At 40.5% G+C, this 13,716-nt stretch overlaps 1 long non-coding RNA gene across 2 annotated transcripts; it reads left to right on the top strand.

The window, feature by feature from the left end:
* The first annotated feature begins 5,480 nt into the window (after positions 1-5,480).
* LOC132472814 (uncharacterized) lies at positions 5,481-9,026 on the top strand. Of its 2 annotated transcripts, XR_009529189.1 has the most exons (6): positions 5,481-5,508; positions 7,244-7,335; positions 7,700-7,738; positions 8,117-8,197; positions 8,292-8,448; positions 8,560-9,026. It is a non-coding gene; the product is annotated as an uncharacterized LOC132472814 (long non-coding RNA). The 2 variants fall into 2 exon arrangements; XR_009529188.1 differs by lacking the exon at positions 8,117-8,197.
* The last annotated feature ends 4,690 nt before the right edge of the window (positions 9,027-13,716 follow it).

The following is a 13,716-nucleotide window of genomic DNA, read 5'->3' as shown; positions in this document are numbered from 1 at the left end:
CTTTTGAAGCGGGTGATTGCTCTGATTGGAGGTTCCTACACTTCTTGTGGACCACGGGCTGGCAAGCGGTGGGCTTCATAAGGGCCCTTAAGCAGTGGTTCTCAACCTCTGACTTTAGGTGAACCACTTTGTTGTCATCAAGACCTTTCACGGACCGCCACGGATCAAACAATAGATTAATGCACTTGCAGTCGCTGAGCAGAGAGGTCCAGAGCCCCAGCATCGTTACTGCAGAAGGCCCTGGCCAGTAGGAAATAGTAGGAAGAAGAAGTCAACAATGCTGCATATTCTCCCAGTGTGTTAACATCGCAACCAAAAATTCACACAAACCATTAATTGAACAATAAAAAAAGCAGCAAATGCCATTCAGTTATCTATATATAATTGTCTCTATTATTGTAAATATGTCTGTTTCAAGAATAAAACTGTGCATACCCTTCAGTACCACAGGTTGAAGACACTGCCCTGTATTCCTGTGTGGCCAATTCTGGTCAGTCAGACAGATGGTTTGAAACACTAACATATCTGTCATCATTATTTGGGATTATCGCAATCATCTAGTGTAGTTATGATGGTGGTGTACAGTGCTGAAGACATGTTAACGGTTAAATATCTAACAAATTCAAAGAGACTCTGTTGGATCAAGCGTGAAATTACAATTTGACAGTTTTTTTCAAACATTTATAAATAAAAACGTGTCATTTGATGGTAAAAAGAGATATAGGTACTTCTTTTATAATATATATATATATATATATATATATATATATATATAGTGGTTCCCAACCTCTGACTGAGTAGAATTACATAACAAGTAACCAAAAATATAAATTGTGTGTCGGGCCCAGGTGTGCAGGGCCCTGGTGTGTGTGTTGGGCCCTAGTGTGTGTGGGGACTCGGTGTGTGTTGGGCCCTGGTGTGTGTGACCCTAAAGTTTGGGGCCCTAGTGTGTGGGGCCCTGGTGTGGGTTGGGACCCAGTGTGTGTGGGGCCCTAGTGTGTGGGACCCTAGTGTGTGTGGGGCACTGGTGTGTGTGGGGCCCTGGTGTGTGTGGGGCCCTAGTGTGTGTGGGGCCCTAGTGTGTGTGGGGCCCTGGTGTGTGTGGGGCCCTGGTGTGTGTGGGGCCCTAGTGTGTGTGGGGCCCTAGTGCGTGTGGGGACTCGGTGTGTGTTGGGCCCTGGTTTGTGTGACCCTAGTGTGTGGGGCCCTGGTGTGTGTGGGGCCCTGGTGTGTGTGGGGCCCTGGTGTGTGTGGGACCCACACACTCTCTTCTTTCACCCGCTCTCGTCCTGACGCTGGGTCGGACACTGTGACGAGGAAGAGGAAGGAGATCAGTGCATGATGGGTGACAGGCAAACGGACTAGGCAGGGTTGACGGCGCAGGAATTCTTCACACGACCTCGGAGAGTGTGTGTTTGTGTGTTTGTGTGTTTGTGTGTGTGTGTGTGTGTGGGTATGGGCATTTGTTTGTTTGTCTGTGTGACAGAGACAGTGTGTGTGATCTGATGTGTGTGTGTGTGTGAGAGAGAGAGAGTGAGAGAGAGAGAGAGAGAGCGAGAGAGAGAGAGAGTGTGAGAGAGAGAGAGAGAGAGAGAGAGAGAGAGAGAGAGAGAGAGAGAGAGAGAGAGAGAGAGAGAGAGAGAGAATTGGTAGTTGTGTGTGGGGTGGCAGAAGACAGCCGCATGCTTTGTAATTCTATGAAGGCCCTTGACCGGTCCGGTCACTCATCCTTCCAAATTACCCGCCGCAATTGCTCCATAATGCCATTAAAATTGGGGCCTGGACAAGACATCCGTCATTGCTGCACAGCTTGCCTGGCCCTGAGTCCTCAACAAGAGGATGGAGGTTACATTGAAGGAGAGAGGAGAGAGAGAGAGAGAGAGAGAGAGAGAGAGAGAGAGAGAGAGAGAGAGAGAGAGAGAGAGAGAGAGAGAGAGAGAGAGAGAGAGAGAGAGAGATAGAGAGAGAGAGAGAGAGAGAGAGAGAGAGAGAGAGAGAAAGGCTTGTAACCGGGGTGATAGCGGAGTGAAGAGGTAAACTGGGAACTATGAACGACGGAAGGCTATGTAGTGAGATAGTGAATTAGGTGTTTGTTTCAATGAAAGATTTATAGATTTTAATTCATTACTAAACATAAACCATGGTCATCACCGTATTTGATGCTTGTAATATAGTATGTATAAATATGTCTATCTCTATATATATAAATATATTTGTACGTATACTGTTACTCAAGGTGGTCAGTGCGCATGTGCCAAGCAGCCTGCAGTTTACACAAACACACACACACACACACACGCACGCACGCACGAAAACACACTCTACGTGAACTATGAAAAGACAACGGCAAGATTGATCCCGCATCCCGCAATCTCTTGATACATTGATGATCACCCCTCCCCCTTTCCCTCTGTTTTAACGGCGTCGCCGTCGGCAAACTCCCCGTGCCCACTACTATGGAAGCATATATGTAGAAAAATTCAAATGGCAATGCAATTTGGAATTACATTATGCATTTGACAATTCATTATGCAATTTTATAATGTAATTTGTAAATACGTTATTCAAAGTGTATTTTAACATGCAAAGTGACAATGCAATCCTCAATTAAATTTGCAAAAGTTATAACAATACAAATAGAATAACATTTTGTCAAATTCTTTGAGTTCCTTTATACAAATTGAAAAGCTATAGCGTCCCCGTGATTGCAATACACTTCGCCACGCTCCGTGTGTTGTGATATTCAAATGACATTTCAATCCGCAAAACGGAATCCAAAACGGAATCCAAAACGGAATCCAAAGAGGAATCCAAAAAGTCAATATGCAAAGTGGCAAACGTATCAGCCAATCAGCGTCTGAGCGGGAACTACGTCACTTGCTCGTAATTTCCTTGTTCACTTCTAGTTCGTGTCAGGTCCATGGTCACCAATAGAGATTATTGATGCGCTCCGAAGTTTGGCCGATGATGTGGAAAACAATCGTGTTGAAGACACAGATGCAGTAGATAGAGTGCGTGTTCTGGGAGATAGGATAGACGACTTATCCTCACTGGTACGTTTTGACGCCAGTGTGGTAAACACAAAGATTTCCCAAGTGCTACAGGCACTGGGTGCGAAACATAGGGTTGGGCGACCCACCGTCTCCACCCACTCCTCACCTACAAAGCTCTCCATTATTAAATACTGGAGAGCTTTGTGGAACCTAGCCCCCAGTTACCTCTGGGACCTCCTCCAAGAATACACTCCCTCCCGCTCCCTCCGCTCAACCTCTGCTGGACTACTATGTATCCCCACATCACGACTCATTACGAATGGGTGCCCGGTCATTCAGCTGTTCAGTACCCAGGCTCTGGAACTCCCTCCCCCCACACATAAAACAGTCAGACACCATTACAACCTTCAAGTCACAACTCACCTGTTCAAACTCGCACACAACGTCTAACTGATCACTGTCTTGATTGTTTGTTTGTTTTGTCTTGTTTTTGTTTTATTTATTTATTTATTTATTATTATTATTTTTCCACAATGTCTTGTTTTAAACGATTTATGATAACTTTATGCTCTGTAAGGTGACCTTGGGTGTCTTGAAAGGCGCCCTTTAAATTAAATGTATTATTATTATTATTATTACCGTGGAGATACCCTTGGAGACAATAGAAAGTGACGTAGTTCCCGCCCAGACGCTGATTGGCTGATACGTTTGCCACTTTGCATATTTACTTTTTGGATTCCTCTTTGGATTCCTCTTTGGATTCCGTTTTGGATTCCGTTTTGCGGATTGAAATGTCATTTGAATATCGCAACACACGGAGCGTGGCGAAGTGGATTGCAATCACGGGGACGCTATAGCTTTTCAATTTGAATAAAGGAACTCAAAGAATTTGACAAAATGTTATTGTATTTTTATTGTTATAACTTTTTCAAATTTAATTGAGGATTGCATTGTCACTTTGCATATTAAAATACACTTTGAATAACGTATTTACAAATTACTTTATGAAATTGCATAATGCATTGTCAATTGCATAACGTAATTACTTATTGAATTGCAAATTGCAAATTGCATTGCCATTTTAATTTTGCTACATATATGCTTCCATACACTACCTCCGTCCGTTGACTGATCCCCATTGACTTTGAATGGGGACGGACGCGCAATGCATTGTGGATCCGTCCGTTCCGTTGGAGCCTTCGGCTCCGTCAAGAAGTTGAAAAATGTTCAACTTTTTCGGCAGCGACGGATCCGTCATCCAATCAGATCACGTATGCAAATTTAAGCACTGTGACGCGACTCAGGCTCTGACGATACTGGAAAGCGGGAAATCTGGTAATCTTGCCTCGCAACAAGCAGGACGAAGCGGGAAGAACCCGGCGAAGCGATTTGATTGGCTGACGGATGCCTCTGCAAAGACTACTCCCCCATCAGTCAGCCACGCCTTCCCACGTCCGTTGACTGACGGTGCAGTGGGCATGTAGTAGGGTCATGCCCACTGCACCGTCAGTCAAAGGACGTCGGAAGGCTTGGCTGACGAATGGGGGAGCAATTCTAATATAACAGAATTGTACTGTTTATTTTACAGATTTTGTCTGTATTTTTAAAATACCATTTAATTTACAAAAAGAGACTGTTATTTTACATGTAAAATGTAAACTAACATGAAATCACAGTAACTGTGAAAACACACAAAATTCCTGTTCTTTTACAAAAAAAACTATTAGAAATCCATATATTTATTGTTAAAATACGTTCACAAATATATCGGAATTTCACAAATATTTGTCTGTTATTTAAGGGAATAAACTGTAAAATTCAACTTTAAAACTCTAAAAAAAGTAAAAAATCATTTAAAGTTACTGAGAAATTAAAAGTTAAACAACTATTTAATTAGTAATTTTACTATAATTTCTTTGTTAATTGACTAATGTTTTCATTGAAAATAACTAAAATTACTGCAATTTCCTAGATGGTAACATTTATTAACATTATATTAACATTTATTTAAGGACATCTAAACAGACATAGGGAAAGTGAAGGAGGCCAATACCAGGATAAAACCACATAAACTACATGCTTTTCATCTGTTTCCTTAACCTACCACTTAAAAGCATTACATTCTGCCAATGTTTTGGATGCATGGTTACTTGACCCAGGTTATGGAAACCTTTGATAGAGTATGGATTCATTTCAGTGAGGTTGAATGTAAGTTTGTAATCCATGGTGACTTGACCAAGTTATGGATGCCTTGGATAGAAATGTTACTGTAAACAAACAAACTATATACAAAACGTTTGATTTATGTTTCTCATCAAAACATATATAAATCATGTAGAACTCTTACAGCTTTGAGGGATGTTAAATCTATAAGTTTCAGTCATTTTAAGAAGTAAGAAATAAGTTATGTTTTGTCTGGAACACCGCCCACTATGAACACGTCATCACCCACGTGGTGAAGAAGAACGTTGCCATTTTGCACTTGTGGTGTGGACCTGAGGAGTTATCTTTCAAGGTAATTAAATCTTACCAAATATGTCACTGTTAGAGTCAGTCACTCTAAATACTTGTTTTAATTTGCTGGTAAGGTTGAGCAACATGTTTATGTCAAGGTATTTTTTGAAAATCTAGGCCTAATGTGAGTTTACTAATGTGTTAAAGTTCGTTAGCTAGGCCTAAACAACTTTAATTTAGCTCATGACTCATTCAAGAAATTAGGGAATAAAGCATGTTTTTCTATCGTCTGAAAGCGTAGTTGACTTTCCTTAGAAATATGAAGTTAATTGGTGTAATTCGCTGGGGGGAGGGGGAGTTACTAACTGCATGCTTAAAGAGATACTTCACCGGTGGGAATATGAATGTTTTTTTAATTAAATAATTAAATGTATTATAAATGTGAAAAAAAAATTGAAATCGGTTCATCCTAGCCTGAAAAAAGGCAGAAAGAGTGTTTTCATGGTCTCTCTGGCTCAAAGTAAGAAAACCTCCAACTACCACAGTGCATTGCGCTCGCTGCCCCGCCCACCTGTTTCCGGTCTCCCGTCCCCCTCAATCCCCCTCAGTACGTCAGTACGTGAGCTCCCGCCCCCTCTCATTCCTTATTGGTGGAAAAATTGGCGGCAAATTTGCCACCAAAAGTGTGTTGTAGTCCTCGGCCCTTCTAGCGGGACAAGAGGTTACTCCCGAAATGACGTCAAACGCGTCATTTGACGTCATTTCGGGAGAAAATTAGATAAGAAAAAATGGGCCAAGGGGAGACTGGTTTGGACTGATATTTATTTATATATTTATTTATATTACAATAGAGATTTTATAATGATAGAACGCCGGTTCTAAATGGGTGAAGTATCCCTTTAAGCAACTCGAAATGTTGGCGCATTTTTGGGGAAATATTCACTATACCACGGTGGGGAAAGTCGCTGGTAATGTCTTTATGTTTATGCTGCTATGCCTGGTAAAACGTAAAAACATGTGAGTATATTAATTGGGCCAGTGAGAATTTTGATGGTCCTGTCTGTAGCCGAGGGCTCTGTAGGCGTCACGTACACGCGGCAATGGCAGCTAGCGTTTAGCATTAGGCTAATATTAGCATCGCTGGGTAGCAAAGGCATTCATATTTTAAGCGGTTTGGTCTTTACCAGCTATACCTAGCCTTCCCCAGTCATTGTAACGGACTGGGTATTATGTAATGTTGTGTTATGTGTGTTCCTCTGTTAAAATAGTTTGTTTATGTCCATTTCACGGGGTTGAGTTGTTGGGATTCCAGAGAGTTAGTGGATATGTCATAGGCTGTAGGGTCGTGATTGGCTGAGAACCAGGAAACGTTATCGTTGTTCTGGGGAGAGAGCTAGGCTAAAGTGTGATGCTAATATTGGCCTAATGCTAAACGCTAGCTCCTATTGCCGAGTTTACGTGACGCTCACTGACCCAACAGTTTATTCGATGTAGTTGCTTTTGCGTTGGCTACAGCTCACAGTAGCCTGTGTATTAATTGGAAAATAAATCGCCAGAAAACCCCAGTTCCGTCTCGTGGCATTTTTACAGAGGGACGCTACAATATGTTATGTTTTCATTTCATTTTGTTGTGTTAAGAATGTATTTTTTAGGTCTTGATGTCTAATTACCTTAATATAGCCTTATTGAAATGAGAAATTAGGGAGATTTTTATTTAACTGTTGTCTGGAAATGTTTATTTAAGGGTAAATTTGTTCTGTAGAAACTATGTTTGAATAATAAAATATTTGTTTGAGTTTTTTCTGTAGGTATAGGTAATTGGTGTTGAGACGGTTGGGTTGAGACGGGCTTCTGCTTCAAGCATTGTTCCTAAGGCTCTGAAGAAATGGTGAGTATTTAAATGCTTTATTTGATTCACTTGACTTATTTAAACTTAATAGTATTAGAATGTTGCTGTCAATTTATGAAAATTAATCTTAATATTTTGGTACTGTGTGATAACATTAGCCTGCAGGAATATACTTTCCTGTGTGATTTATTAGGTCCCCATTCAACAGTTTAAAAGCACCATGAACTCCATTTATTTTAACTAGGTGTAGCTAATAAAACTCATTTGAGTTGCATTTAAATGAATTGCATTTAAACTACGATAAAGAGTAACTGTGAAGCATGTTGACCGATTCTTTTAGGAAAGCTATATGGATGTATTTGGTTGGCTGGCCTCACATTTTTCCCTCTTTCTCTCTTTCCAGTGATGTGGCAGTGTAAGGGGTGTTCCGTTGCAGTAGCTAGTAGGTCTTTACTTCTTAATCATTATAAACTCAAGCATCCACATTTTGGGCGCACCATCCACTATCCATGTACATTTAAGACTTGGAATGCTTTAATTGTACACCAAAGTAGAGTTCATTCAACACAAGTTAGTCCGACTCAAAAAGAGTTGGCTACTTTCAGCTGTCACTTATGTAGATGCAAAAATCTATCTAATGAAAGGGAATACTTTATTAATATCAACATACATCTGAGGAGAAATGGAATTGTCTCTGACATGTTTGTTGGCTGTACTTTTCAAACCAATATTTATGGAATGTTTATGTCTCATAAGAGAAGCCGTCACACACCTCATAACCTAACTGATTTTATTCCTGGTATTGTGTTAACTACATTAGCATCACCATCATTACATGATTCTTCAGCTGATTGCCAGGATGAGGAGTTTGTGGAAGAGGAAGTTTATGTTGCACCCCTAGGTTTGGAAGACCAATACAGACCAATTTATATATTTTAAATATAAGATTATTAGAAAATGAAGTAATCAAATGATTGTCTTATTTTTATTTTCAGATAAATGCAGAATTTAAGCGCATTACCACCATGCCCCTGCAATCCAGATTTCTGTCACAGCTGGATGTACGATCTGACAAACTTCTAAAGCTATTCGGAAAAACGAGGAGGACAGATAGGCAAGCGTCTTGAGAGAACTTTGGCCCCCATGACTCAAGTAAGAATGAATTTTTGGGAAATAAAATACTGAATTCATAGAGAAATTTGATAGAGGAAAAAGAAAAAAAATCCAAACAAATGTCTTTCTCTTCTAATCCCCATGACCTAGGACGATGACGTTGATGCAGGGCGGGAATGTGTTCTCAAGTGGCTGTGTGTGTACCTCAACGAAGACCCAGCAAATCTTGTCAGGGAGTTCGTGGTGAGTGAAGTTATTTTACCGATTTTGATATTTTGTTGAACACCAAAATGCGTAGTTAAAGGGGACCTATTATGCTTTTTCGACTTTTATGACCTATAAACGTTGTTATAATGATTGATAGTCATGTTTAACCATACACAAAAAACAATGTCGATTTTCGGGAAACTCTTCCTCTCATCTGGGCGCTTACAGCATTCTCTGTCAACGCTCGGTTTCGTCCTTCTCCGCCCCCTCGCCCCCCTCCTGCCAACCCAACTCCATTGTGATTGGTTACCTTCCTTGAAGCGCGCGCGGGCAGATTTGACCAGGCATAAGGGGGCGTGGCAGAAGAGCCTCTACGTAGATGATTTCCCGGAAATGTGAACAAGTGAATCGCAAACGTCCCGAGTGTTTAGCGCTCTGCACAGCCACCCCAGACTGTCAGCAGGGAATACGTCGAAATGCATGTACGTCATTATTTGACACTTGAGTATGGTTAAACATGACTATCAATCAACAACGTTTATAGGTCATAAAAGTCGAAAAAGCATAATAGGTCCCCTTTAATGAAATAGATCTAGGCTACTGTACTGATGCAAATTACGCAACACACTTCCGTTGTGTTTAGTAACATTTATATTGGTTGCTCGACCTTAAGGTCTGGTTAGTTTAATGTTTGCTTCCATTACATGACACACAGGTGAGTGCTTTATCCAAGTTAAAACTTGACTATAAAATTAACCTTCTCGTGTTTTATCGGCACAACACTATGTAGGCATTTTAATTTGAAACATGTACAGTCTGCATCTAAGTTTAACAGAGAGAAAAGGAGAGGCTCACAGACTGGCTTAAATTATTTAAAATGAAAAAATCTTTTAAATAGCACTTTCATTATAATTCCATTGTAAATATGATTTTTGCTTTTTCTCACTCCGATCTATTTGTGATTTCACTGTGCAGGCAGAGGACGAAGCCGCCATCAAAGAATCGATTGAATATTTGTCGTGAAAAATGATGCAACCAGTGGTCCAGAGGACGTGGGGATTGTCCTGGAAGGCCTGCAGATAATGCAAGGACTGGACAACACTGCATTAGCTGCTGCCATATTGTTTGGCCTTATGTATGTATTGAACCTCAACTACCCTCCTGAGCTGAAGTACACGTTTGAAGTGCGCCAAAAAGTTGTGATGGAGCTGGACGGCACCACGCTCTCAAAGAAAGCCCAAGTTCTCAAAAACAGACTATGAGTGAGCTGTTGTCCTTGGATCTTTTTGCTCATTGACTTGATTCTGGACTGTTCACATGCAACTTTGCTGTTCTTTGTTCTTGTTCTTGCAGTATTTACATGCAGCATGTCTACTGTATTATCAAATTAATGTTTTTTCTGGAGCTCATGCGTTCCCAAAATGTGACTCTGATTTGCTGTTTTCTCTTAAAGTAATAGAGCTGCTGAATGAGCTGTTGCCATGGATGTTTGCTCTGTGAATGCACTTGTCTTTTAACATGCACTCATGCAGCTTTAGTTTTTCCTGTATTCTTTTGGCAGTATTTAGATTCTTGGAAGATTTACATTTGTTGTAGTATTAATGATGTTTGTCTAGGTCTACTCATTGTTTGTTGTGCGGTGATTCATTCAAAACACTGGATGTACTTTTTTATTTTATTATTTAATTAGAATTTTATGCAAAGTAAAAAAAAAATTAATGCAACCTAACATGTTGTTTTGGGATTTCAGTGTTGAAAATGTCTAGTGTTTTCAAAAAGGGTTAGGGTTAATATCTCCTCATGATCCACTACCTGTCCGTTTACAGAGCTTAGTGCTCAGCCTAGGCTCTGTAAACCAAGGACCTATGGACATGCAATTTGTAGGCAGGACAAGCATTCTCCAGAGTCAGCTCTAAGTTACACATGCCTAACACTGGCTGTGCTATTTTCATTTTAATCGAGCAAAGTAATGGGATTTCAGTGTTAAATGTTGTATTGGGATTTCAAGCTTTGGGATTTCAGTGTTAAATGTAGTATTTGAAAGAAATACAATAGAAAGTTGGTTATTTGTGCCTTATTTAGTCTCATACTTACTTGAGCAGTAAGTATGAGACTAAACATTTACTTTTTCAATTTTTTTTTTACATGTTTTGAAAGATGAATCACATTATTTTCTGTCCATATACTCTTATATTACATCAAATAAATTATTATACAACCTTTTTCCATTAAAAACCAGCTAAGAACAGCACATTTCTGTCAATTTAAGCAGTATTGTACGTAATACAACATTTATGTACCATATTTCTAGGTAATTTCATTGTTTTAAAATGTGAACGTTTCTAATTAAACATTAAAACAACATGAAAATAAGGCAAAATCTTGTTAAAATTAGAACTATAAACTGTATTTTAATTATGGAAAATAACCGTATTTTTACGAGAAGGAAATTATCTGTTATTTCCCAGTATTTTTCTGGCACCCCAGCTGCCAGAATATTACAGTTTTTTTTATCTTTTTTTTTTTTACAGTGATAGTATGCTACACTTTCATTGAACAATTTCCGCTGTTACCCATAAATTTACTCAATTTATAATGTAATCAAATGCTCACATACTAACTGCTTTCAGACACACGTGTAAATCCTGATATTCTCCTGCTATTCTCCTGATGGGCCGTATGTGTGAACAACATATCCTGAATAATACTATCTGACTCTGCCGCCGGTGTGTCAATGTGTGTATTAAACGATGTAAGTCGCTTTGGATAAAAGCATCTGCTAAATGCCCTAATTGTAAATGGGAATATTTAAGTTCTCATCTTGTTTTATTTGAGACCTTACAACATGGCTCAAACTTACAAAACATTGAGTACAACTTCTGTCGTTTTTCAAAAAGTATCTGCTACAACTTCTGTAAAAATGAATAAATAAAATATAAAAAAATAAATGTTCCTGTTTTACAGAGGAAGCTTTACAAAAGAGTAACAAAAAAGTGCAATCTTACAACTGTAAAGTTGCATCAACTCATTGAATGAAACTACAACAGTCCACTGTGAAAATGAAAACTAACTGCGTAGCCTCTAACACTAGCCAATCATTCCTCATCCTCATCCTCCATCCCCTCTCCCTCAACGTCCATCTCTTTAACCATCCTTGCATGTTTGGCTGCGGCAAAGTGGTTTTCCAGCGTCGACTCCCGCCTGTGGTTCAACACGCAGTTGCACGGAGTGCAAAATAATTTGCCCCTACTGTCGAGTAACAATGAAACAACAAGTCTTTTGCACTTATCTTTGTTGGCAAATGAGACCGCTTCATCTTGCCTTCGTCGCGGGGTTTGCGATGACGTTTACGTCGCGTAATTACGTCACTCCATAACGTTCCCATGGCAACAGGGGGAAATGGCAGCTTTTTTCGCGGAAATTGGCAATTTATGCGGTGAAAGTGCGGCATATTTGAAAAAATGCGGCCCCGCATGAATATGCAGACTTAGGCTGATTATGCGTTGAATTATGCGATCGCATAATCGCGTTTTTCTGGAGGGACTGCTCATTACGTAATAGGTGAACCAAAATGGTATATGTTGTAACATTATAGGCGAAAGGTTGTTATCTAATGCGCTCAGAAATTTCGACTGGGGTTTCCAAATTATTGCTATGGGTTGTATTACTAGAGTTTCCGCACGCGCGTTGCGCTCGCTCAACCTCTAGTTTATATAAATATAAATATACATGTGAACCTACCTTCCGACTTAAAAGGAAGTGCTCCTATACAGCTTCGATACGCGGTAACGTGAAGTGAACATGGCACCTAAAGGAGGGGGGGGGGGGGGGGGGTCTATTCAAAACTGTTTTTCTTTTTCAACATGATCCAATGTCTTATATTATCGTGAACACGTTCATCTTTGTAATTTTATCCCTTATGCTACAATACGACTGCGATTTTGAGGAAACACGAGTCAAACCCTATATTTTGTCAGTCTCTGTCAGACAGTTTGTGAACGATTCACTCTGCTCCGAACGCCAGCAGCGTTTTTTTCCTAAATGAAAGGGTTTTTTGGTATACTCTTGGATGTCATACACAAGGGAGGTACAAAAAGCATCACAAAGTCGGGGTTGGTAGTCGCCATGGGGACACCAAGTCCCCCCTCCTTCACAGATCTTTTTTTTTTTATCTCATAATGTTTGAATTCGAGCTGAAACAGGGATTCACTTACAATTGAATGCCTATAGGGCTTGTGAGTTGTGACCTCTCTCTCTCTCTCTCTCTCTCTCTCTCTCTCTCTCTCTCTCTCTCTCTCTCTCTCTCTCTCTCTCTCTCTCTCTCTCTCTCTCTCTCTCTCTCTCTCTCTCTCTCTCTCTCTCTCTCTCTCTCTCTCTCCCTCTCTCTCTCTCTCTCGGTATCGGAAAATGCGGGAGTGTTGCCAACAAAAAATCCCATAATGCATTCTGATGTCCAAGCCCTATAGTGCATTCTTTCATCTTGAGAAAGAGATTTTAAAAAGAGTGCACTTAGCTCTTGCAGGACATAAATGGCGGAGAAAGCAGCGGCATTAAGTTCTTTGATAGTAGCCTATAGTCCTTTCATCTGCTTTGCAGTTAATAGATTTGAGCTTTCCCCTTAATGTATTCAGGGGTGCACTAATGTCCAGCGCTGAGTGGTCCGGTTTGATGGAAGTCACTGAGTGTCCAACAAGCGAAATCTGCCGATCTAAAGAGAGGCAGACGGATGGACAAAATTAACACACACACACACAGACAGACAGACAGACAGACAGACAGACAGACAGACAGACAGACAGACAGACAGACAGACAGACAGACAGACAGACAGACAGACAGACAGACAGACAGACAGACAGACAGACAGACAGACAGACAGACTGTCTGACAGACAGACAGAGAACGGGTGGCGATCTGGAGTATCTGAAAGAGCCGGCCCCTATGGCGAGCTCGACATTTGAACAACAAAGCTTATTTTTTCCTCTCTTTTTTTGCTTTCTTGTTCCTGGCGGTTGCACAGCGAGGGACAGGAAATTGCTCTCCCCGCTGCCTGGCTCTCTTCCAGCCATGCCCGGTCTGGCAAAGGGCTGGACAGATTGA

Source organism: Gadus macrocephalus, chromosome 15 (genome assembly GCF_031168955.1).
Source record: "Gadus macrocephalus chromosome 15, ASM3116895v1".
NCBI lineage: Eukaryota > Metazoa > Chordata > Actinopteri > Gadiformes > Gadidae > Gadus > Gadus macrocephalus.
This window is presented reverse-complemented; position numbering and strand designations above follow the sequence as displayed.